The following is a 23,710-nucleotide window of genomic DNA, read 5'->3' as shown; positions in this document are numbered from 1 at the left end:
TTCTTGACTTCCTGTTGCCACATCTTTGTAACTTTTTCTCATTATAAATACTTAGTAACTGAAGCTTCTAATGTTCAGAATCCAGGCTCGAAAACAATTTTTTTAAATTCTAATTTATAATGGCCATAATTTTTATAGACAAAAACAAATTGCTTTATTGGACAAAAATAATTAAAATCGTCGAATGATGAGATTCTATTTAAGTTGATGATCTGGTCTGGTAAGATCATTTCCCTTTACCTTGCATTTGTGGTCACTGGGCCTTGGAATTAATGGGTGAATCACTGGTTAAATCCTAGCATTTAACACTACTGCCGTAACAGCTGTTTCTTACTGTTACAGTTACAGGCAAGATGTGTATGCCCATTGACACAAACCACTGTCTGTGTCACAACTCAGTGATAGGAGAGGTGTGTACAACCATTGACACAGACAGCTGTCTGCGTCACTGCTACAGTTCGGAAGAGGTGTGTACGCCCATTGATACAGGTGTCTGCAGAGTGACTCAGCCTCCTCTTCAGACATGTAGACAGCGATGTTATAATCTTAGTATTGTTAAGTGCTCATCCTGCAGTGATTCATAGAACATAAGAAATAGGAGCAGGAGTAGGCCAATCGGCCCCTCGAGCCTGCTCTGCCATTCAATAAGATCATGGCTGATCTGATCCTAACCGCCAATCTACTATCACTGAACCATCTCCTGAATCTAACAGAATTAGACACACGAAATAGGAGCAGGATCAGGCTACATGGCCCCTGGGCCCGCTCCGCTACCCACAGGGCCATGACCGATCCGAACCTAGACTCATGTCCAAATTCCTGCCGGTTCCCCATAACCCTTTATTCCCTTTACTTCTAGGAAACTGTCTATTTCTGTTTTAAATTTATGTAATGATGTAGCTTCTACAGCTTTTTGGGGCAGCATATTCCATGGACCTACCACCCTCTGAGTGAAGTAGTTCCTCCTCATCTCAGTTTTGAAAGAGCAGCCCCTTATTCTAAGACTATGCCCCCTAGTTCTAGTTTCACCCATCATCGGGAACATCCTCCCCGCATCCACCCGATCCAACCCCTTCACAATCTTATATGTTTCAATAAGATCGCCTCTCATTCTTCTGAACTCCAATGAGTAGAGTCCCAATCTACTCAACCTCTCCTCGTATGTCCATCCCCTCATCCCCGGGATTAACCGAGTGAACCTTCTTTGTACTGACTCGAGAGCAAGTATGTCTTTTCTTAAGTATGGACACCAAAACTGTATGCAGTATTCCAGGTGCGGTCTCACCAATACCTTGTACAACTGAAGCAATACCTCCCTATTTTTATATTCTATTCCCCTAGCAATGAAAGCCAACATTCCATTGGCCTTAATCACTTGCTGCACCTGCATACTAACCTTTTGAGTTTCGTGCACCAGGACCCCCAGGTCCCTTTGTACTTCAGTACTTTCCAGTTTCTTGCCATTAAGATAATAACTTGCTCTACGATTTTTTCCTGCCAAAGTGCATAACCTCACACTTTCCAGTATTGTATTCCATCTGCCAAATCTCTGCCCACTTACTTAGCCTGTCTATGTCCCCTTGCAGGTTTTTTATGTCCTCCTCACTCACTACTTTCCCTCCCATCTTAGTATCATCTGCAAACTTTTGATATGTTACACTCGGTCCCCTCCTCCAAATCGTTAATATAGATTGTAAAGAGTTGGGGACCCAGCACTGACCCCTGCGGAACACCACTAGTTACTGATTGCCAGTCTGAGAATGAACCATTTATCCCAACTCTCTGCCTTCTGTTAGATAGCCAATCCTCTATCCATGCCAGAATATTACCCCCAATCCCGTGATTTTTTATCTTAAGCAATAATCTTTTGTGTGGCACCTTGTCAAATGCCTTTTGGAAGTCTAAATACACTACGTCCACTGGTTCCCCTTTATCCACCCTATATGTTACTTCCTCAAAGAACTCCAGCAAATTTGTCAAACATGACTTCCCCTTCATAAAACCATGCTGACTTTGTCCTATTAAATTATGATTATCCAGATGTCCTGTTACTGTCTCCTTAATAATGGACTCCAATATTTTACCTACCACAGATGTTAGGCTAACCGGTCTATAGTTTCCAGCCTTCTGTCTACTGCCCTTTTTAAATAAGGGCGTTACATTAGCAGTTTTCCAGTCTGCCGGGACCTTTGCTGATTCCAGGGAGTTTTGGAAAATTATTACCAATGCATCCACAATCCCTACCGCCACTTCCCTCAAGACCCTAGGATGTAAACCATCAGGTCCAGGTGATTTATCCGCCTTGAGTCCCATTATTTTACCGAGTACCACTTCCTTAGTGATTTTGATCGTGTTTAGCTTCCCCCCCCCCCCCCCAATAGCCCCCTGTTTGTCCAGTGTTGGGATATTCTTAGTGTCTTCTACTGTAAAGACTGATACTGTAAAGACTGAAGCAAACTTTATTTCACTAACTTACTGCAATTACTCCCTCCTCACTTTCTTCCTCTTTTAGTATGCCCTCAAATCTTGCATTATGTTCTTGCCTTATTTCCAAGATCTGCAATGCTGTAAATAAAAATGAAAAAGTCTGATTTAAAAGTGAACAGCCTTTTCAGTTGTGACTGTGAATATAAATGCCTCAAGGAATCTAATATAAATACCAATAAGGAATGACTAGTTAAATTACAAGCTGAGGTATGTGTTTGAAATGTATGGTCAAACAGTCAGCCCTAGGTTGATAGTAATTTTGTGATTGGGATTCAAATGATATTAAATGGTTTTTGTGATCCTTGTCATCCGAAAACACACTGTACAATTCCACATGTACGCTAACGACATCCAGCGCTACCTCCCCACCATCTCTCTCAACGCCTCTGATTTATCACAGTGCTTATCTTCCATCCAGTACTGGATGAGCAGAGATTTCCTCCAATTAAATATTGGGAAGACCGAAGCCTATGGCTTCGGTCCCCGCCACAAACTCCGTTCCCTAGACATTGACTCCGTCCCTCTCCCTGGCCAGTCTCTGAGGCTGAACCAGACTGTTGGCCAACTTGCACCCTATTTGACCCTGAGCTGAGCTTCCGACTCCATATCCTCTCCATCAAGACTGCGTGCTTCCATCTCCGTAATATCGCCCGTCTCCCTCCCTGCCTCGGCACATCTGCTGCTGAAACTCTCCTCCATCCTTTTGTTACCTCTATTCCAATGACTATTCCAATGACTATTCCAATGTTTGCCTGGCCAGCCTCCCATCTTCGACCCTCTAAACTTGAGCTCATCCAAAACTCTGCTGCCCGTTTCCTGACTCGCACCAGGTCCTGTTCACCCATCACCCCTGTGCTCACCGACCTACATTGGCTCCCAATCCGGCAATGCCCCAGTTTTTAAAATTTTCATCCTGATGTTCAAATTCCTCCATGGCCTCGCCCCTCCCTACCTTGTAACTTCCTCCAGCCCTACAACCCTCCGAGAACTCTGCATTCCTCCTATTCTGGTCTCTTGTGCATCCCTGATTTCCTTCGCCCCTCCATTGGCAACCATGCCTTCAGCCATCTAGGCCCTAAACACTGAATTCCCTCCCTAAACCCCTCTCTCTCTCTGTGGGTCGGTATTAAACTTTGTCTGATAATGCTCATGTGAAGTCTCTTGGAATGTTTTACCATGTTAAAGGTGTTCTATAAATGCAAGTAGTTGTTGTTGATGATGATGTGATGGTTGTGCTTGGGCATTATGTGGGAGAATTGTAATCTGAGATTTTCTTTAAGGGGGGAAAAACAGAAATGAATGCTTCTCATTTTAATTTGTTTTTCTCTTTGGTTTAATAAACATGCTTGACGTGTGCTAGGAAGGCTTTTTAAAGCTATTTTCCGAGGTGCAAATCTTTGTGTTTTGGGTTGTAATTAGAAATGTCGGTGGTTTGATTTCTGGTCTGTGCTGTTATTTGCAAGTGGCAGTAGGTGCACTAGAATTGGCCTCAGTGCCCTGGACTGCACAGCGAGGATGGAGTGCAACTTTACTGGGATTCCTGCTCATGATGGTTATCCAGGAATTCCTGCTGGAAGTACTGTATAAGTGTCCCAAAACTCAGATTATACATGAAGAATGACCACTAGGGTGAGAATAGGCTACTACCTGTGTTGTGTGTGGAGTTGATTAACTTTATTTCAATGGTGATTAATATTTTGAATGTTATCATTCCATCAAATTGCCATGACTGGCCCAATCCTTGGCTATTTTCAGACTAAAACTGAACATGATTGAAGATGTGCTTTGATAAATTTTCTCTTGCAATTGACTTTGGTGAGTGTATTTTGAAATGAGTATGCTGGGCGGGTACTGCTGAATAATGTAATTTGAAATCTTTGTTGTAAAAGTGTCTTTAGAAAAGATATGTGATAGTGTTTTTTTCCCCCCCCTTTCTCCTTCCCCGCCCCCCCCCCCCCCCTTGAATTTTGTACCAAGCTCTCCTGATTGCACTGACTTGGACCCTGGATCCACCCCCCCCCCCCCCCCCCCCCCCACCCACATCGTTACCTTATAGTTCTTGCTCAACATCCCCACACATGCTCTTTCCAGTAAGAGCCACTGAATAATCAAAAATGGGAGCCCTGGGTATTTATAAAAAAAAAAAACTCCTTCTATTCCCCAGGGGCTGAGGATGATTGTGTCCCAGTCTGGTCAAACACCCAGGCAGCCCAACCACCCAGGCTGCCATTAGCTAACTGAACACAGACAGAGCAGGCATCAAATGTGGGACCTTCCTGTTTGGGATGGCTCAGTTCCACATTGAGGCAAGTGCATCTGCCAACTGAATCTTTAGGGGAGCAAAGCTGCATCTTTTACAGAATAAAGTGCACGTGGGAGCAGGGGGTGTTCTGGTTCTTTTTTTTCTTTTTTTTCCCCCATTGGCCAAATACTATTTATTCAAGCCTGTTTTAATACTTTAATACCGTGGAATAGAACCGGGTATGTCAAAGCCACAGGGAGCAATGAACACTCCTTCCTTCCTGTAATGCTGCAAGAATGTTTTAGTGCTTTGTATTATCCCAGAGGAAAATTGAAGTCATTATTTTGAAATGCCGCCATGCGAGCAAGTGGAAGCTGTAATTAGTTTGCACATTCAATTTAGTCAGCATCCTGTGTTATTCACAAAGCTGAGAGCGGAAACACCAAGTTTACTGTTTTCATGGTTGGAGCAGCGAATGTGAATCTGGAATCTAAAGCTTGCATTGTAGAGGGTGTTCGGCTGCTCTGACGCTATAGCATTGCAGGGTGTATAAAATGTGAGCATTTAATCCTGATCAGATCCTACACATTTGAATAAAAATCATGGATTTACTATATTTACTGGCCTTTTTACTGTGTTGCAGTTTTCTCTGAATAAGTGGCACCTTAAAATCTGGTGCGTTGGTTGCACCTACCTGCATCTTTTCATGCCTTGAAATATGAGGGTGCAGCATGTATAGGAGATTTTTGCTATAATAGATGCACATTGGCATCCTTTAATGTGCGACAGGTTGGGACATGTTGCATAAAACTGCATCATTGAGATAATGCTGGGTATTGCCAGGAGTGAGAGCGAAAGCGTGAGTTTTGGATCTGCTTAAGTATGTAGATAGGGAGGAGAGCCGTACAGCCCATTATAGTTCATTCACCAAAAGAATTCTACAGTTTTTCTCCCCCATCATGGCACCAACCAGCTCTTAAGTTACTCCATTTTTGTCTCCATTACCTTACCTTGAAGTTCATTCCACATGAAGAGCTTCCTGACATTTGTCTCTTGCTAGTTGAACCTGTGCCCTCTTGTTATACTGCTCTGATTTAATTTAAAGTAATGCTCCAGATATACCTTTTTTTCCCCCTATGCCATTTAAATTTTCTGTATATCCCTGAGGTTCGGCTAGCTCTCAGCCATCTTTCAAGGCTGAAGAACCAAGTTTCTCTAGTTTTCTTAGCCTCAACGCTCTTCTCTGCACAGCATCTGGGACTCTGTCCCAGTGACCAAAAGCAGCCCCAGTAGTCAAGGTCCGTCCAAGCACTTGCATCGTTTTAGCATTACTTCCTCCAGCTTATACGCTACTGATTTAGCAATAATATAGGTCAACTTTCTATTGTTTTCTTGATTGAGATAATGGCATACCAGTTTAAAAGTTTTCCTGGCAGCAGCTTTATAAACCTTGTTCTTAATATTGCAGAGCTGATGGCCTGTCAGCTGTCTTGAACTGGTGATCAGATGCGTGTAAATGGGTTTACATAGGATTGCATAGAATATGCAGCACCGAAACAGGCCATTCAGCCCAACCAGTCCTTGCCAGTGTTTATGCTCCACTCGAGCCTCCTCCCGTCTTTCCTCATCTAAATCTATCAGCGTAACCCTCTATTCCCTTCTCCCTCATATATGCTTGTCCAGCCTCCCCTTAAATGTATCTATACTATTTGCTCCAACCACTCCCTGTGGTAACGAGTTCCACATGCTCACCACTCTCTGGGTAAAGAAGTTTCTTCTGAATTCCCTATTTGATTTCTTGGTGACTATCTTATATTGATGTCCTCACAAGTGGAAACATTCTCTCCACTCTACTAAAACCTTTCATAATTTTAAAGACCTCAATTAGGTCACCCCTCAGCCACCTTTTTTCAAGAGAAAAGAGACCCAGCCTGTTCATCCTTTCCTGATATGTATACCCTCGCATTTCTGATATTATCCTTGTAAATCTTCCCTGCATCCTTTCCAGTGCCTCTATATCCTTTTTATAATATGGCGACCAGAACTGTACACAGTACTCGGGGTGGTCTAACCAAGGTTCGATACAGGTTTAGCATAACTTCCCTACTTTTCAATTCTATCCCTCTAGAAATAAACCCTAGTGCTTGGTTTGCTTTTCTTATGGCCTTGCTAACCTGTGTCGCAGCTTTGTGATTTGTGTATTTGTACTCCGGGATGCCTTTGTTCCTCTACCCCACCTAGACTCGCACCCTCTCAGTGATAAGTGAACTCCCTATTCTTCCTCCCAAAATGTAATACCTCACATTTATCTATGTTGAACTTCATTTGCCAATTATATATGCCCATTCTGCAAGTTTATTAATGGTCCTCCTGTAATTTGTTGCAGTCCTCCTCAGCATTGACTATGCCCTCCAATTTGGTGTCATCTGCAAATTTAGAAATTGTGTTTCTAATTCCAAAGTCTAAATCGTTAATGTAAATTGTGAATAACAGTTGTCCCAGCACAGATCCTTGTGGAACACCACCTTCCACTGTGAATAGCTACCCTTTATCCCTACTCTCTGCTTTCTGTCTTGAAGCCAGCTAGCTATCCAGTGTGCTACTTGTCCCCTGACTCCACATTCCTTGAACTTGTTCATCAGTCTATTATGGGGTACCTTATCGAAGGCCTTTTGAAAATCTAGATAAATAAAATCTACTGCATTATCATTGTCTACTCTCTCGGTTACCTCTTCAAAAAATCCAATGAGGTTGGTCAAGCAAGACTTTCCTTTTGAAATCCATGCTGACTATTCCTTATATTTTTGGTTTCTAGATGTTCTTCTATTTTCTCTTTTTGCAGGGATTCCATTATTTTTCCTACGATCGATGTTAAGCTGACTGGTCTATAATTCCCTGGATATGTTCTACCCACTTCTTGAATGTAGGTATTACGTTAGCTATCCTCCAGTCCTCTGGCACTACACCTTTTTCTAACAAATTATTAAATATGTGTAGTAATGCCTCTGTTATCTCTTCCCTAGATTCTTTTAAAATGCATGGATGCAATCCATCCAGACCAGGGGTTTTATCCTCCGAGTTTGATTAGTTTATTTATTCCTGCTTTTTATTTTAAATGCACTTATCTCATTACTAATCTCATCATCCAATATCATGTCTACCTGTTCTATCTCCCTGGTAAATACTGAAGCAAAATAATTATTTAATATTTCTGCCATCTCTCTATCATTGCCTGTGGTATTATTTTGTCTATCCCTTAATGGCCCTATTCCCATCCCAACCTTTTTTTATTGATTTGCCTGTAAAATATTTTACTATTTTGTTTTATATTCCTTGATGATTTAATTTCATAGTTTCTCTTTTCCTAATTTTTTTTTGACTTCTCTCCTAATCTCTTTGTATTCCCCCTTATCATGCACTCCCCTGCTGTCCATGTACTTAATCTTTGCCTCTTTCCTTACCCTCAATTGTTCCCTTATGGCTTTATTCATCCATGGAGTCTTATTAGTGTTTAGTTTGTTCTTTCCTTTTAGCAGAGTATATTGTTCCTGCAGAGAGAGAGTGGTGTGTGTGTGTGTGTGTGTGTGTGTGTGTGTGGTCTGGGACCGGTTGCCCAGAGTTGTAATGTGCCCAGGTTGACCATTACCGATCAACATTTTAGTGAGGCAGAAAGCAGCAGCTTCAAGTTCAATTACAGTGAAGCGACAGATCAGTTTTATTCAGCCGTTGTTTTTATTCAGGCTAAGTGTCTTTGTGTCCCACAGAAAGTACATTTGTTTACATTACTAAAATCAGCTCCCATGTCCTAATAAGATGCTCCCATTTTCATGGGTCTATGATGAGAGTCAGACTTGTTCATGCTATGGAGTGCAGTCAACAAAGACCGATTGAGTCATTGTGTAAAAATGTCTTTAAATTGATCTATAGGGGCACTGATTTAGAAGACAAAAAGTAAGGTCAGATTTGGAGAATGTGATGCATTGCTCATTCAGGGTATTGAGTCTGACCTGGAAGTGACTGTTTCCCAAAAAGATCACAGTCCAGAGACTAGTGGTTTCCTGTAGCTGAACTTGGATGAATGGATGCTATTAAGAAGAGTAATTAATTCAGTCCGCATACAGCGCTAGTGAGTGCTTTATGATTGAAGGCACTGGCTCCATTGATCTGTGGGCATATTTCTCTGCTCCTTATGCGATAAACAATGGAAGATTAGCACTCAGTTGAACTAAGTAGACAGTAGTGCCTTCTGTTATGTCATTAATATAGTGGACAGAGAGTTAGCATATTAGAATGTTGCTGCAGGATGAATAATTGAGGTTCCAACTGCAAGTTTATCAGCGATTTGCAGTGAACTGTATTATTTGTTTAAAAGTTCCATAAAAATGCAGGTTATCCAATGATTCTGTACCTCTAGCATTGTCTTCAGAAGGAAGTGCACAGAGGATTATAACTCTGTATCCAGGTTCGCTATAAGCATGTTTCACTGCATCAGGATAGCATGTGTGGGCTGTTTCCTTCTGTGGGTGTATAATCCTCTGTGCACTTCCTTCTGAAGACCATGCTAGAGGTACAGAATCATTGGATAACCTGCATATTTATGGAACTTTTAAACAAATAATACAGTTCACTGCAAATCGCTGATAAACTTGCAGTTGGAACGTCAGTTATTCATCCTTCAGTGCTTTTTCATCCTGCATCAATATATAACGCTTTGTTCTCATCCACATTAACAGCTAATGTCAGCACAATAACAGACAGACACAAAACTAAACTGAACCATCCCATAAAATGAGTTTAGTGATTGCAAAGCAGTAATCCAGTCTCTGGGTTTGGATGAGGTTGATCACTTGAAGTTCATTTCTTTCAGTTTATAGTGTCCCTCCTTTAGATTGCTTTGTATGTCTTTGTTTCAGTTTGTCCCCTTCTCTTCTCCCCGCCCCCCCCCATAAAACATAAATGCTAGACATGCACAACAGAACAGGAAAGTCAGCATCTCAAAGAGAAAGGTGGGAGCCTTCATCGAAACAGCATGACAACCCTTCCAGATGCTGCGACTTGGTGTGAACTTGTAGGATTCTCTGTTTTAATTAGTCCGTGAAATCTGTGTGTGTGTGTGTGTGTGTGTGTGTGTGTGTGTTAAGTCAATGAATTTGACATTTCTTCAGTGTTGTAAATTTGGCAAGCAATCCTATTCACACCTACACACACATTCCTCAGCAATACTGTACTTCTTTTACAAGGTCCAATGGACATATTGGGGGGAGGTGTTGAAATGCAGGGGTGGATGGCAGTAAGTAAACAAGTTATTTTTGTAGAAACCAGGAAGGAATGTGCCAAGATAATGTGAAGTACTTCTACTAAATAAATTTTTAAAATGTCAACAGAAAATGCTTGGATCATTTTTAGGGCAAGATGATTTGTTTTGTTAAGATTTTCTATAAAATAGAGTGATATTTTAAATGCAGAACCTCTGTTAAAGGAAGATTTATTTTGAAGTGTACACTAAATTCCTCTTTATGAATGTGATCATAACATGAATAAATCAAGTCTGTGCCTAAATGTGCCTCATAAATGCTCTAAATGTATTACATACTTGAATAGTTAGTTTCTCCAAAAGAGTACTGTTGCTTGGCGTATAATCTCCTCCTCCCATGAATCTCAAACGTATCGCACCCCTCCTCTCCTTTTATAATTTTTTTTTCCGTCCTTCTTGCTTCATTTTTTTGTCTCACCATGCGAGAGTAAGATTTTCTAGTCAGGGGGCCCTCTAGTACCTTGTCTCTGTGGCCATTCTTCACGCAAGAGCCTAGATAGTGAGTGATGAGCTTGTCATCGGTGGCGACCATCACACCCAGCCTGACCCTATCCTTAGTTAACGGGCTGTGTGTATGTCTATCTATCCATCTCTCAACTGGGATTAATGGATGATTGTTCTACTTTCTTCACCCTCCACTCTCATTCCTAATCCAAGGTTATGACCAAATGTGGCACCCTCCCAGCTGAGAACAGCTAACAGCACAGCCCAGGATTGAATTTGGAGCCTTTGATATGTTAATGGGATGAGACATGTGTTAGGGTGAGATGAAGTAAAGTGGGAGGAGGCTCGTGTGGAGCATAAATGCCGACCGGCATAGACCTGTTGGGCCGAATGGCCTGTTTTTGTGCTGTAAAATTCTACGTACAGTAATGCTTTATAATCTCTATGGTTTCAGTGTTACTCTACAAGATGCATTTACCCTGTGGGCAATTGGGGGGAGGCTCATACCACCCCACCTCCTCCAGTACTGAAGATTATTCTCTCTCTTCCCCACCCAGTATTGCCGGTATTTATTGCATTGAGAGTGTGCGAGTGATATCCACATTCAGTGCTCATGAAAAGCACTGCAACTTAGAACAGATTGAAAAATTTAACAAATAACATAGGAATAGATCTATATTACTAACTGAAGCCTGGGATGACCTCCACCCCCAACACACATCCCCTGTGTTACCATACTATTGATAGTGTGGCATATATTGTTTTGCTTGCTGCGTTACTGGATCTACTGTACTCCAGTTAAGTTTTGCCAATGCACCAGTAGAAACAGGATTCCAAGTAACTGATTAAAACCCATCAGCCTAAACCGATTACGTTGTAGATTATATTGGACAAATTATCTTTGGACAAATTTTGAGTACATTTTTCAGCTCCTTGTCCCCCTGCCCCACCCAAAAATTCAGCTTGCCTTATCGCTCTCCCTGCTCTACTTAAGGCGCGGGGGGGGGGGGGACAGGAAGTGAAGGATATTTAATTCTTGAACACTTGTTACCTCAAATACTTTAACTAAACATCCTATTTGTCCTTCCATCAACAGAGACCAGACTTTCTTGTGAGCCTTTTGTTTGTATGTTTGTCAGAGGCAATGTGACATTGCAGTAAATTAAGTTTCACTCTGTCACTCAACTTGCACAAGTCGTCGTCTCCTCAGTTTATTGTGTGTGGCCACTGGTTTTGTTCATTGATTTAGAAAGTGGCGTGCCACTTGGATAACTTCACCTTTTTGGATTTTCACCAGGCTTGATGAGCGGTTTCTTGTGTCACTTTCAACATTTCTTTCATACCAGGCATCAGTGATGCGTGCAGTCATGTGCCCGGATTTTGTCCAAGTTCTTGGCTCCTTTTGATGTCCCAGGGAATTGGGTTTAGTTTTGTCTGCGGATTAAGTGGTTAACCTTGTATTCCTGTCTGAGCTACTTTTACACATTGACGTGTTTATTTCGAATGCGTTACCAGCTGCATTGAAAAGAACTTAAGTTGGAACGTGTTAACTAGCATGCTAAAATTATAGTGCCCAGAAAAAACAGCCCCTCCTTCCCTCATCACCCCACTCATTTACATGTCCATATTGACTTGTGATCTCATACCTTGGATGGTATTGTTTTATACCTTGGATGGTATTGTTTTAATGACATTTTACGTGACTTTTTTTGATGCACGATCATTAATGTAATCTTGTGAGCTTTATAAGAAATGAATGTCGCAGATACTAGTGCAAACTTCACGTTAAATGATATTGTAGAAGCAACAAGTAGCGTAAGTTCACTTAAGCAAACAGAAAGTTTTGGAAAGTCTTTCCATCTCAATGGCATTTGGTTGCTAAAATTATTCCCACCAATTTTCATATCCGTACCTATTGCCCAAGTTCTGTCAGCGTCGTTCACATCTCTGAACATTTATAGGGATCTGATTCTTTCATTATTAATAATAAACACTTTTCCTAAACTTTCCCATTTACTATTCTTATCTAATTTCCTTTGATCTCTTGCTTCTAGCCTATCTGCAGGTGTATCCGGTAGCACAATCTTTCAATAAATATATTCTCTTTGATTAAACTTGTCTGATCCAGAGCCTGGGTGGGGGGTTAGTCAGAAGCACCAAATCTTGCTGACATATATAGTGACAGGTACAGAATACATTGGATCAACACAGTACCAATTTGGTTTGTAGGTAATTGTGTTGAAGATAGTAATTATTCTGTTGTTTCCCTTGATGGCATCCTCTTCCAGGATTGAAATGTACGCACTCTCGACTGGCCCAGGTTATAACAGCCGGCTGCATGTAGTCGGCAGTTTCTTTAGTCCCAGGGCTGCCAGTTTGTTTCAGCAAATTTGGGGTCACTGTCTGAGAGGGAAGTATTTTTTTAAGTGGGGTGGAAGTAAAAGATGGAATGGGCATTGAAAGGGCTTGCCTTGCTTGTAATAAAAATAGAAAGGCTGGAAATGTGCAGCATGTAAAGGAGAACGTTTCTTTCAGAACCGATGTGCTTTCTGAAGACTAAGAGCAGCAACAGCTAACGCCTCGGTGTGGCTTCTCATGTACAGCCGGCGCCTCAAAATTATATCTGGGAGGAAAAACTGCAGATGCTGAGCAGGAGGATTAAAGGAAAAACTGGGCAGGGGGTGCCAAGGCACAGACCATTGGAAGGATTTTGAGGAAGTTTTTGAAAATGTGGGGAAGGGTGGTAACAAGGTGGAAGATCAAAGGAGGGACTTCCAGTTCTCCTGTCAGGACTGCCTTGTTTGCTTGAGTGTACGGGTGATTTTCCATTGGGATCCCAGGTGGACTTCCACGATGGAACAAGGATTCTGCTAATTGAAGAGAGGACGGTTTGGCCATTTTTTTTTGTAAAAATAGAAAAAACTGGATATTACAGCTGAAGCAATATGTTGTGTTTCTAAGATGCTATTTGGCCTGCTTGTTGTTTACTATTTTCCTGTGTTTATTTGAGATTTCCAGTATTTATTGTTTTTAAAATCCCTTGTCCTGTTTGTATTTAGCTTCTACATCAAGCATTGCCAAGGCTGAGGTGGTGGCAGGAAAAGTAAGGCGGAAAGGAGAAAAAAATACAGTAGTTTCCACTTATTTTTGCTGTACTGTTTTGTCAAATGACTCATTCCCTTTTACAGTTTCAGTGAGTGAAATTCTGAACTGCATATTTTTAAAATGATCTCAGCCCATTACTATGGTAACTGGATGAAGCAGTTAATTGCTTTGAAAACTAGTGTTACTTGAAGTGCTCTATACAGTACTGCAGACACCTTGTTTCTGAATGAGCAAGGCAGCAATTAGTTTCATCGTTATCTGTTAGGCAATGGGACAGCCAGGTTGAACCCGTAGTGGAGGTGGTAGTAACAGGAAACTAACACAGCTGCAACTTCACAACATCACTCTGTGAGTGCTATACCTAAACAGTGGGAAATGTCACAGTTCAGGGCAAAAAGTCTTGTTAAAGCTCTGGGAGGTTTGCGTACACTGAATTGGGTTCTTCATTCCTCTGTAACTCCTTTTCAAAACGTATTATTGCCGCACTGTGGTATTTTGCTAGTCGTTATGCTTTCTGGCACAGGTATCTGGCCCCCATCTTCTGTTGTCAGGGGACTTTATTGCATCTGGTAGTCATCACCTGGTCCAGCCCATGGTAGCAGAACCAAGGAGAACATGGTAATTCACTTTCTTCGAATTGGTGGTGTCAGCAGGTGTATTTCTTGAGCATTCGTTCTTGCACTGTTCCCGAGTTAGAAAGAGAATGTTTGTAATGCCAGAAGTAGGATGATTTGGTTTTGGTTCCTTTCAGGTCAGTTGTTTTACCAGATGTGCTTTTTGTTTTGTTGCTGTTCAGAGGAAGGAGAGTCTGATCTGTGGTATGCAACATGATGCCACAGTAAACAGTAGCATTCAGAAACCAACAAACAATGGCTAGAAAGAGGAAATATTTACAGCCCTTCGAGTTCTTTAAAGTTCTATGGAGCCTGCCCAATTTACATTGTGGGAGTTTTTTTGGTCAGCTGCGTAAAGACCATCACCGTGCTTTAAAAAAAAAAAAAGTTTTCAAATCAAGTACTGAGAAATTCACAGTTTCTGTTTGCCAGATCTAGAGGGCTCACACTATCTCCATAAAGACAAGTCTCACTTACCTAAATCCATTAGCAGCTCGTTGTCAAATCTACGGCTTGGGGACCCCAAACATGCGCGTGGGTATTGCTGGAGTTCATGCAACTTATCTGCATGGAACACCAGTGCTTGTCCAGTTAGGACCATCCACTCATTAGGCATTGCATTGCAGGTTTATCTGGAGTTGAGTGGGAACAATCGCAGCCCCAGTGACAGTTCTACTCCTTCAGGTTCTATTAATGGGCCAAGTTGGCTGGTCAATCATCAACTGTGCCTTGGAGTACTGCAGACCTGGCTGGCTCCACATTATAGACTTGTGTGTGGCGCATGGTCTAGGTTTCAATCTTTTATCTGCAAGAATATCATCTTGGAGCCGATTTAGTCCTAATGAGACTCCACTTTGGGATGGATTCCATAGCACTAGTGGCAAATAAGGGTTCCTGCAAAATTGCTTGAAAGCCATGGTTGGCAATTTCACTTTGAGCTGGGGAAGGCTTGTAAAAGCCAGCTATAATAAAATGTGTCACTGGCAGCACCATTTCCTGTTTATTGCCCCTGGAGGTGCCAGGGAAGACCACCTGTTTACATGGTTCTTGGTGTCTCTTCAGGCAGCAGCATTTTCTCATTTATATGGCAGCTGTGTAATTTTAAAGGAGCCATTAGAAGCTACTCCACTCTGCATATTTCTTTTTAAATGGGACTTGCTGGTCATTAAAATGAATCTACCCACTCCCCTAAATGTTTGTTTCTTTGTTGCATAAAATGTTTTTTTTAAGGTACCTGCAGAGACGTTTTCTGTGGTGGTCCTTGACTAAAATTGTGTCAGTGTCTTGCAAACATGTCGCAAGCTGGAGTTAGTGGTCTCATTTTAATCCAGTACAAGTCCTTTGAAAGTTATTTGAAAATAATTTTTTTCTGGGCTGATCAGAGTGGAACAGTTCTCATTTATTTTAGTAGCAAAGTCCCTGAGCAGGGCAACTAGTAGATTTCGGAGGGGGGAAAAAAGGAGAAATTGCAGGGATTTTCTAATTTCTTGCTAAGAAATTATAGGCAGCTATTGGCACTGCGTTTATATAATAGCCACAGTGACACGCTCTTCTCCCTTTTCCCCTCCCTTCCGTCGTCCTGCTCCTGCCCCTCCACTCCACAGAGGCACTCTTGTCTTTCTTTCCTGCCGCTTACACTAGCACTCTTTGATTTGTCCCTCACTGCTGCTCCTGTCTCCTAACTGATGTTTCTACTGTTGCAATAATTGAACTTCTACTGGAAGCTATGGGTGGAAATTACTGACCTCTCGGGGCAATTGTGAGACCAGGAATTTGCGCGTTTGATGTGCAGCACGGGTCCGTATTCGGGACAAAGCAGCATTAGGTTAGAGATGGGGGTAGTGCTAGGCGAATCGGGGAATGTAACAGGATGAATTTTACAGGTTCATATCTTTGTTGCTCGTGGGATTGAAAGTACAACCATAAAGTTGCACTGGTTCTGATGAGATAGCCGAGAATCACTGGGCTGGAGTTGGAAACCCTTACCTAGGATTGGGAAAGTGGGAGGAGAGGTGCCTGGGTCAGGAAACGGGAATTGTGAGGGCAGACTAGGCAGTATTGTCCAAGATTGTTCTTTACATTGAGCCAATTTCCTAATTCTTGTTGTTTTGAAGTGCTTAAATCAAGAGAATGGTGGTTGACCCTCCACTGCCTAGGATTTTTCACACCGCTTGTCTGACATCCAGAATTGGATGAATAGAAATTTCCTCCAATTAAATATTGGGAAGACCGAAGCCATTGTTTTTGGCCCCTGCCACTAACTCCATTCCCTAGCCATTGATTCCATTCCTCTCCCTGGCCACTGTCTGAGGCTGGACCAGACTGTTCGCAGCCTCCGCACCCTATTCAACCCTGAGCTGAGCTTCCGACACCATATCCTCCTCTTCAAGACGGCCTATTTCCACCTCCGTAACATTCGCCCATCTCCGTCCCTGCCTCAGCTCATCTGCTGCTGAAACCTTCATCCATACCATTGTTAGGCCCTAAGCTCTGGAGTTCCCTCTCTCCGCCTCTCCTCATTTAAGATGCTCCTTAAAACCTACCTCTGAACAAGCTTTTGGCCACATGTTCTAATATCTCCTTATGTGGCTCAGTGTCGAATTTTGTTTGATAACGCTCCTGTGAAGTGCTTGGCATGTTTTACGATGTTAAATGTGCTATAGAAATGTTAGTTGTTGAAAATTTGCGCTTAACTTTGAGAATTAAATGCTTCAGAAATTGTGTAAATCTTGATTTCTTCTGAACCCTGTGACAAAAAAGAGAATTTTTATCTATATTGTTTGATAGTAATGCCGCCTTTCTTGCTGTCAGTATATATGGGTTAGAAACCAGATTCACACACACAAGATGTATCCGCTTGCTAAAATAATCACAGCCCCAGCGCATAGATGTGTCTGAAGTAGGTGTCCCACCACTGAATTCAAATACACATCTTGTGAGTTTTATATATGTTTAATTGGCAATCTCTTTTTTTAAGTTGGAGGCGTATTTAAAATTGTCTGTCATTACAAAAAAAAAAATATTCTCCACTGTTTGTTAAAATGGAGTAGTCTGTCTGAAGCCATCTGCGAGAACTAAATAAATAGGTCCGAGAAACTCTGGTCAGTAACGAGTAAAAGTTGATATTCAGGGACAGTGGCCTCGTTATTAACTCGGAGACTCATTGGGTGGGGTGGGGTGGTCCGATAGCGCGAGGGGAAACCCGAAAGGACATCTGTCACTTTAACGCAGTCAGCTCATTGTCATTTTACTTCCGGGTTTGGCGTCGATTGCATGGCAGCGGGCGTGATGAGGACCCACATGTCACCATCTCAACTTGAGTATCCAAAGATGGAATTTGGAGTTTGACGCAAGAGAAGACTAGGCTTGGCAGTGGATTCGGGATGCTCAAAGGCTATGCCCTGCTTCAAATACGCCTTCCTTGATGTACTGCTGGGAGCTGTGAGGAGCTGGAGCGATGCGCTTCCCCAGCAATGGGAGGAAGACACCTGTTGCTGCCACAAAGACAGCGTGGCTGGAGGTGGCCCAGGAGTTCAGCAGCAGGAGCATTGAGCCATGCTCCTGGATTCAGTGCAGGAAGCGCTTTAATGACTTAACCAGGTCAGGAAAGGTGAGAACAGTTGCACATTCATCTACATCCTGCTCTGCGCATCCCCTCACTCTGCCTTGTCAAACCTACTCCATCACATCACTCCTCACACCCACTTACCTTGCAACTGCACACACCCTTCTCTTTTTATGCACTTCCTCACATCCCCATCTATCCATCCACCACTGGCCACTCACTCTCATCCTTATGCAATTTCATGCCTCTCCCTGCTAGTCACCCTTACCAAATGCACTGCATCCATCGTGTGAGCACATGTCATTGCAGTCACTCATGGGTCTGTACTTTCCCCTGTTGCAGAAGAGAGTGCAAAATACCGGGGAGAGAACCAGAGGTAGTCCTGCACAGGTTTCCCAGCTAACAACTTCAGCGGAGGAAGCGCTGGAGATGAGTGGCATTTCGGCGTCCTTATCCATCAGAGATGGGGACCTCCCAGCTACCTGGTGACGCAAATAAATATCAGTGACTCACATGTCATACAACACTCAGTTATGTTAACTTTATTTCAACAGCGAGTGAAATATGATCATCGTCATAATAAATTGCAACATACTTATCGTGCCAGTACTAATTCATTTCTTCTCACTCCGCCAGGGCCTTCATGCGTGCAGCAGGAGTCCATGGAGCTCGCCAACAATGAATCCTCAGAGGAGCTGATTCCTTCTGAGGGTGCACTGTCACAGGACTCATGCTTACCATGTAGCAGCTCAGATACTCTCACTTTGGTGGGACCAGTTAGACAGATAGTTGAGTTTTCAACTGGTGACTCTCACACTTCAAAAGTGAGCAAGAGAAGATGATGGTGGCAGGCATAGCTGTGGAGGGCAGTGTCCGCGGCTACAGCCCTCTCCAAGCTCTGCTCAGCTGGACATAGATGTTGTACTGTTGAAGTGCCTTACTTCTTAGCTCTGGGTAATGACTCAATACACTCTTGGATTCGTCAGACGGACAGGCCTTTTATTTAACTTGCAAGGGGAATCAGTACCTCCACTCAAGGGGTGAGGCTACTATTCCAATGATACAGCGTAAGCGTTCCATATTTATACAGTGTAACAAACGAGTTTAATTGACATTCCTTTGTTCCTCAATCAGGATACATTTTAGATTAATCATTAGGTCTTATGACATATTGACAGAAGGATCCTGGACACAAGTCAACGGTTAAGATATAACAGGATATGAATCGTGTAACCGGAGGTCCTCCTTAATCTTAATCATGTATCTGGAGACTAGGTCTAACAAGTTATTAGGTCACTGGGTACTTCAAACGAAACCCATTGTTTCACTTCTACATTCTCATTAGGTGGGCAGACATCTGTTCTTGGCTGTAATCCAGGTACGTGCAATAGCTCTAGTTACACATCAACTCTTTACCTGTGTCAAGTCTGAAAACTTTTACCCAGCAAGCACTTGAAATTAACCCCTTATATCATGTAGATTTCCTCAGTACCTCAGGGGCTGTCGATGAAAAGGATAATCGTTGAGGAGCAACAGAGAATGTGCGATGTACTGACGGGCCTTCCAAGCATACTCAACATGATTGCGGAGAAAATGGAGCAGTCTGCCTCGAGCATGAGTGGGATGATGTCACAGGGCATTGCGATGATGTCGTCTTGTGTGGATAGAGTGGCCAGCTCCGTGGAACATCAAACGCTCCAATCACATGAGTCCAGGCACACTTTGTATGCCAACATGTCCGCCGCCTTCAATAGGATGACAGATGCCTTGGTCTTTCAGCGCCCCACTGATCTGTACCAAGTGTTCTCCTGCAGAGTGGTAGCAGTAAAGTGCTGCTGCCCCATGAGAGAGATGATGGCGAAAGGGGATATGGAAGTGGGGACTCCACTCAAAGTGCTTCTACTTTTTTCTCCCCCCCCACCCCCACCCCCACCCCGCCAGTCAGTACCCGACATGCTGTCACGTGTGCCGATGGCCGAGTCTGCCCCTGCACAGGTGCAAGTAGAGCAGTCTTTGGCTGGGCCCGCACAGGCTCCAAAACCCAGAGGTCGTCGGCCAAAAATATCTCCGCAGTTAGAGCAGGCATTTGAGCAACCTGCCTCCACCTCTGCTGAAGCTACAGGGGTTGCACCGCGTAGGAGCGGTAGGAAAAAGAGTAAAGCTTTGTAGTTGCACAAAGGTGTATGAGAAAATGTTGGAAAGACTCAGCAGGTCAGGCAGCATCGTGGCGAGAGAAACAGAGTTAACGTTTCATGTCGATGACCCATCGTCAGAACTGGAAAAAGTTGGAGAAGTAACAGATTTTTAAGCAAGTGTGGGGCAGGGAAAGGAAAGAGGGGAGGAAAAATCTGTGATGGGATGGAAGGCAGGAGAGATTAAAAGACAAAAGGGATGATGGTGCAAGGCAAAAGGAGATGGTAATGGGACAAGTTAAGAAACAAAAGATGAGGTGTAATGTTGTGAACTTTCCCCTCTTCAGTAAAATCACACACGCTTTCTTAGTTTGCACCACTTTTCCGTCTTGCCCATATTTGGTTGCTAGGTAACGAGTCACCTTTTAACTTGCTTGATGATTGGGGGGACATGAATTGATGGGGACCAATGTGGGGGATGTGCAAGGGAGGTTGGTTGTTTGCAGGACTGCTTTGTGTCAGTGGCATTGGGAGGGTGGGAAGAGTGACCGTTGCATATGTTTCTGATCGGCCCACTGGTGCAACCCACGGGAACTTTGCATTAATATAGAGCATCCTGGGCAGCATTGTGAGCAGCTGGTGCTGGATTGCCCTCATCACTTTCATCTTCCTTCTCCTCCTCTTCAAAATTGTCCAAAGAGGATCTGCGCTTTGCACCTTGTTCCTCTTGCAGGCCCAAACCTCGCTACTGCACAGTGTTGTGCAGAGCGCAGCACACCTCAACCATTTTGAAGACCCTGGCTGGTACATACTGAAGGGAGCCTCCAGATCTGTCTAGGCACCTGAAGCGCATCTTCAGCATGCTGATGGCTTATTCGATCAGACATCTGGTGGTCATATGGCATTCATTGTAGCACTGTTGGGTTTCATTAGTCAAGTTTCTGACAGGTGTCTTCAGCCAAGTTTGAAGTGGGTATCCCTTGTCTTCTAGCAGCCAACTCTTGTGTGCTTGCAGATTCAAAGATATCGGGAAGCTTGGACTGCAGCAGGGCAAAGGCATCATGGTAGCTCTTTGGGAATCTTGCGTACACACCTGCATAAATATCTTTTGTGGTTACACACCAGCTGCACATTGATGGAGTGGAAGCCCTTGCGGTTCACGAATACTGCAGGTTGATTTGGGGGTGCGCTGATTACCACGTGTGCAGCCGATGGCGCCCTGCACCTGTGGGAAGCCAGCCAGAGCCACAAACCCGAGCGCCCACTAATTCTGACTGGCTTCATTGCAGGCAAAATTCATAGGTTGCTTGTTAGGGACAGCAATTACATCAGTCACGTGTCCTATGCATTTGTTGGTGCTGACTGGGAGATCCTGGATATGTCTCCGGCAGGCCCTTGAAAGGATCCAGAGGCTAAAAAGTTGAGGGCGGTGGTCACTTTGACAGCCACGGGTAACGTGTGGCCACCAGGTCCAGCAGCCAGCAGGTCATCTTCTAGGAGACTGCAGATGTCTACCACCACCTGACGCAACAACCCGGGAGCCTCTTGAAGCACTGCTGTTGCGACACGTCAAGGAAACTCGGCCTCTGCCTGTACGCCATGTGTCGCGGGTAGTACCTCCTGCTCAGCTGCAGGTCCGTCAACAGCAGGATGCTGCTGCTGGTGCTGGCCATATTGCTCCTTGCCCGAGGCGCCACCCATCCTGATGTGATTCAGAAAATCTCCAAAGTGTAGAAAGTAAACTCTCAGCAAAAGTACTGTGAGCAAACCCTTTCCCACTAGTAGATAAGAAAGCAACTGAGTACTGAACTGATGAAGGGTCCCAGACCTGAAACGTTAACTCTGTCTCTCTCTCTCCACGGATGCTGCCTGGCCTGCTGAGTGTTTCCAGCATTTTCTGTTATTTCAGATTTCCAGCATCCGCAGTATTTTGCTATTGTACTGGTTAATTATAGCCTAAGCCGCGCTCTAGGGAAGTGTTCATTCTACGACCTTAAGTCGAGGAAGATCATCCAAGTAGCTGGAATATAGTATATTCGATATATAGGGTTTTCTGCTCGATTCTTGGACTCATTACAGATGACCTGACCTGTCCAGATGGGGCAGACAAAGACACAGTCCTGGTAATAAAGAGAGCAAGAGCTTGCCTACAGGCGTGGTCTGGAACATTGATTGAACCTGATAAAAAACATTGCGTCAAAATCCAAAAATATAACAACTCTGCCCCACATAAAAGGCTAAATTCCCTGTATTTGATTTGAAAATAGTAAATTTATTTTGAGCTTGTGCAGTCGATGCGTTGACATACTTGACTGAGGAGCAGTGAGCCATGAGTACAACTAGTGCATGTGGGCAATCTTCAGCCAAGATCTCCAGGTGAGCTGTCTGCACCACTAGTTGGGGAATCGTGGGTTTGTTGTTTGTATGCAGCTATGGTGCAGAGAAAATCTCCAAGAAAAACGGGGTGCAGATGCTGTGGAAATTGTTAATTGTGGTGCTATGTTCAAACAACTTGCCTCGAGACTAACAAGCTACCCCTTGTATATTGTATATGTATTTGCTGACTTAAAAATGAGACCACACTCGCAAACTACTTCTGTTTGCGGTCTTACCGCACTGGAGGAAGTTGAGTGCTAACATTGATGCTCAGAAACCACAATAAACACATACTTCTGAGTGGCATTGGAGATTACACCGTTGGCTCTACTGAATATGAAAGCAGTTAAAAATCCTACAGGTAGTGCAAGTTTTGTATCCATGTGCTGTGGGTTTTGAACCACAGTTGGATTGTCCTTTGTGATGATTTACTGCAGCGATTCTTGGATCACTTTAAAATGTTGTTGATCTATGTATTAAAGAAAGTGCCAGTGATACTTCAGGCAAATGATTGATCATTGCTTAGATCTGCTCAGGAACTTTTTAATGCAAGATTGCGAGATTCTGGTAGCAAATGGAGATTTGTCGCCTAATGGTGTGTTGTGGGAATTATACTGCTGCATCTGCTCAATACAGCTCATCTGTCAGAGGTACAGCAATATTAACATTTGATAGTGAGAGTACTAGAACAACAGTCATTTGTTTCATAAACCTGTAGCTTTTTTTAAATTTCAGATATGTCGCCCTTCACTCTCTTTCCCCACCCCCCCCAACTTAAAAAGCTTGGATCATGCTCCGATCAGCCCACTTTCTCCTCTTTACCCGCCCCCCCTCCTTTTCTGCTCTCCTACCTTATGGGCTTTTGCTCCTGTCACAGATGCAGGAGCCGTCTAGTTCATTTCTGAGGCTAGATCATGCTCAGCCCCGTGGTTTAATAGTTTCCCCAACTGTTTGACTCTGGTGGGTCATCGTGGCCTCACAAATGCTTTCCAGTAGAAATCGCTGGATAGGGTTGAGAAACAGGAATCTTATCCTGGGCTAAATTCTTCCTGAATTCCTTATTTTATCCGCTGCCTGACCAACAGCTGCAAAAGAAGCTGGTGCTTCGTGGCATGGTGTGTGTGAGCGTTCCCGAGAGCAACCCCTTGAACCAAATAATAACAAAGTGCTGGAAACACTCAGCAGGTCAGGCAGCATCGAGGAGAGAGAAACAGTCAACGTTTCGGGTCAAACCCTTCGTTAACTTTGTTTCTCTCTCTCCTCGATGCTGCCTAACCTGCTGAGTGTTTTGTTGTTACTGCGGATGCTGGAAATCTGAAATATTTTGCTATTGGATTGTGTCCTTGAACCAAATGTTGCTCGGCACCATGATTTTGAGAAAAAGTGTCGAATACTGGCCTAGAGAATGATGGGATGCAGATGAGATTTTCC

The 23,710-nt window shown here is 43.4% G+C and overlaps 1 protein-coding gene across 1 annotated transcript in view; it reads left to right on the top strand.

The window, feature by feature from the left end:
* LOC147109567 (signal-induced proliferation-associated 1-like protein 1) overlaps positions 1-23,710 on the top strand; it is a 407,870-nt gene that overhangs the window by 205,811 nt on the left and 178,349 nt on the right. The window contains 1 exon segment of the mRNA XM_086003627.1: positions 7,572-7,652. The gene's annotated coding sequence lies outside the window, so the exon portion shown is untranslated.

Source organism: Somniosus microcephalus, chromosome 12 (genome assembly GCF_052327205.1).
Source record: "Somniosus microcephalus isolate GS21.2 chromosome 12, FLI_Smic_1.0, whole genome shotgun sequence".
Taxonomy (NCBI): Eukaryota; Metazoa; Chordata; class Chondrichthyes; order Squaliformes; family Somniosidae; genus Somniosus; species Somniosus microcephalus.
The sequence above is the reverse complement of the archived record's forward strand: the minus strand, read 5'-3'. Positions and strand labels throughout refer to the sequence as shown.